Source organism: Eublepharis macularius, chromosome 1, assembly GCF_028583425.1.
Source record: "Eublepharis macularius isolate TG4126 chromosome 1, MPM_Emac_v1.0, whole genome shotgun sequence".
Classification (NCBI taxonomy): domain Eukaryota; kingdom Metazoa; phylum Chordata; class Lepidosauria; order Squamata; family Eublepharidae; genus Eublepharis; species Eublepharis macularius.
Genome location: NC_072790.1, coordinates 225,008,770 through 225,011,312, shown reverse-complemented (window position 1 = coordinate 225,011,312; position 2,543 = coordinate 225,008,770). Strand labels below are relative to the sequence as shown.

Below are 2,543 nucleotides of genomic sequence, written 5' to 3'. Positions count from 1 at the left end.
GCTGGGTTTGATTCCCCACTCCTCCACTTGAAGCCAGCTGGGTGACCTTGTGTCAGTCACAGCTCTCCGGAGCTCTCTCAGCCCCACCCACCTCACAGGGTGTTTTGTTGTGGCGATAATAATGACATACTTTGTAAACCACTCTGAGAGGGCATTTACAGCCCAATCCTAAGAAGGGCACGGAAAGTGAACAGGAACCGAACTAAGGCTTGCGAGGGCGCATCTAGCCCGTACGCCCGCGTAAGTGGCCTTCCGCCCGCGCTGGGACGCGGCGCTGGCCCGCCGGCGGGCCAGCACCGGTGCAAGCCACAGGCGCCCGGGCGGCGGCGCAGAAGTGGCGTAGAGCCCTACGCCGACGCAGGGGGGGGCGGGGAGCAAGGCGGGGTCGGAGTTAGTCCGCTCCCTAAGCTCCTCCAGAAGCGGGAACGCCCACAGCGGCGCAAAAAAGCTACGCCACGGAAAAAGAAGGCGTAGCCCATAGGCGTCCATGGAACGGCGAAAAATCAGCCCCCTCTCTGAGCGCCTCGCCCCGCCCCTATGGCCCGAAGGAGCATAGGATGAGAACTATCCCGGGGACCAATCAGCGTGCGCGCCCGGCATGGACGAGCCCCCCTCTCTGCACCCAATCACCTGCGACCGCGTCCTACAAAACATCCGGCCAGCACCGCCCAAACCCCCAGGTAAGTGAGCACTCGGCCGGAGGCTCTGCCCGTCTGCTGAGTGGCATTGCCCCTTTGAAAACCGAAACGGGCTGAGGGCATTCACATTGGCAGGCGCAGAATGCACTCAGGGGACTTTGCGAAAAACTGGGGGAACTTCGCATAAAGGGGAAGAGGTGCCTAACTGCCTAACTCTCTTTCTACCGTGATAGAAAGAATGACTCCACAGCTAACTGATGCATGCTAGTTGCTTCTAACTAAGCACAAACAAACTAACCCTTCCGTGGCAGAAGGGAATGACACTTTGCAAATTAACCGCATGCTCTCCCGTTTCCTTGCAGGTGCCCTGACTCTTGCGCTCCCACCTGGTGATGACCGACAGAGCGCTGACAGGTAAGGAGGAGGTGGGGGGGCATTCCGCAGATTAGTGCAAACCGCCCATTCACCTGAACCCACCCGCTCACTTGCCGCTTTGGGTGAGGCCCAGCAGGGGTGGGGGGCAACCATGCCCGCCCCTGGCTGCCTCAGAGGCAGGCGCCTCGAAAACCACATGTGGCCAGGTGTTTGTTGTGACCAGCTCATTCTCTCCCTTAAAGGTAAAGGCTTGCCAAGGCCGAGTGCATCCTCACCAGACCGTCATGCATCAGCTGCTGCCCTCGACCATGTGCAACCCCCCCCCGGATGGCGGAGTGTGGGGCTTGCCTTGCCAGTGGAACGAGGCAAAGCCCACACGTGTCTTTTTCCCCCACAGGCACGTCCAGGGCATGGCTGCTCCCCCGCGCCCCGCCCTCCCCAAACATCTCTGACGGACGGTTGGCTGCAGCCCAGGAAGCACCGTCGCGCCGCGGCCTGCATCCCAGCCCCGCCCCTCCGAGCGGGAAGGAGGGCTGTGTGGAATGCTCCGGCTCCCTCGCCAGCCTAAACGCAAGCCCGCTCTTTCCAGTGCAATAAAACGAGATGTACAACAACTGTTTTCTGTGTCTGCGAGTCTGACTTCGTCCTCCGCCCCTCCCCCAACACTCCCGTCACATCTCCCCACCTGCACATTGCCACAAATGTATCCGACACACCCCGTCTTGCCTCCCCGCCCCCTCCCTCCTCCTCCCCCCCTCCTCCTCTGTATTTGACCAGTGTCTGTACCACCCATCTGCTGAAGAGAACTTGATTCTCAGAAGCCTATGCCACAATAAAATTGGATAGTTTTAAAGGTGCTATGGGACCCTTTTTGAATTCGCTACCACAGGCTAACACGGCTAACTCCCCTGCATCTATGGCCAGGTAGAGGGTTGGGGCGGGGCATGTGAGCGGGGAGGGGGATCAATCCCCGGTGGGGAGAATAGCTGGCACCCGATAAGCAAGGGAGAGGGTGGTGCGAGCTGCCGCTGCAAGGGAGCGGGAGATGGCAGGGGAAACGGTCCACTCGCGGGAATCCTAGCCCCCACCAATGGAGAATCCAGGGTGGTGGCAGGCGGATGCCATATCCCGGGCAGGAGGTCTCGCGCGCCTGGGGAGGGTCGCCCCCATCGCAGCCGCAGCCCCAGCAACACAGTCCCATGAGCGGCCGCCTCCCAGAGTGGGTCCAGCCCCTCGGGCGTCTGCAGCAGCCCCATTGGTCATTCCACCCCAGGGCGTCCTGCCTCGCATCCAATCCCGTGGAGCAGTTGCCAGCCTCCCACGCCAACAGGCCATGGTTGTTGGGAGGGGTGGGGTGTGTCCGAGGCTGCGCGTGGCTCCGCCCTGGCTCGGCGCCGTCTCCTGCGTTCAGCAATTGTGGCCACTCGCGTTGCCCTGCCGGGGGGGGGGAACCACTCCGAGGCTGCCAGCCCCGCCAATCCTGCAGGGAAGGCCGCTGGCCCCGCCCACAGGGGCAGTGGAAGAGCGCAT

At 62.1% G+C, this 2,543-nt stretch overlaps 1 long non-coding RNA gene across 1 annotated transcript; it reads left to right on the top strand.

Annotated features, from left to right (window-relative positions):
- Window positions 1-419: 419 nt before the first annotated feature.
- Window positions 420-1,588, top strand: LOC129338303 (uncharacterized). Its single transcript, XR_008597936.1, has 3 exons — window positions 420-680; window positions 1,001-1,052; window positions 1,411-1,588. It is a non-coding gene; the product is annotated as an uncharacterized LOC129338303 (long non-coding RNA).
- Window positions 1,589-2,543: the final 955 nt, after the last annotated feature.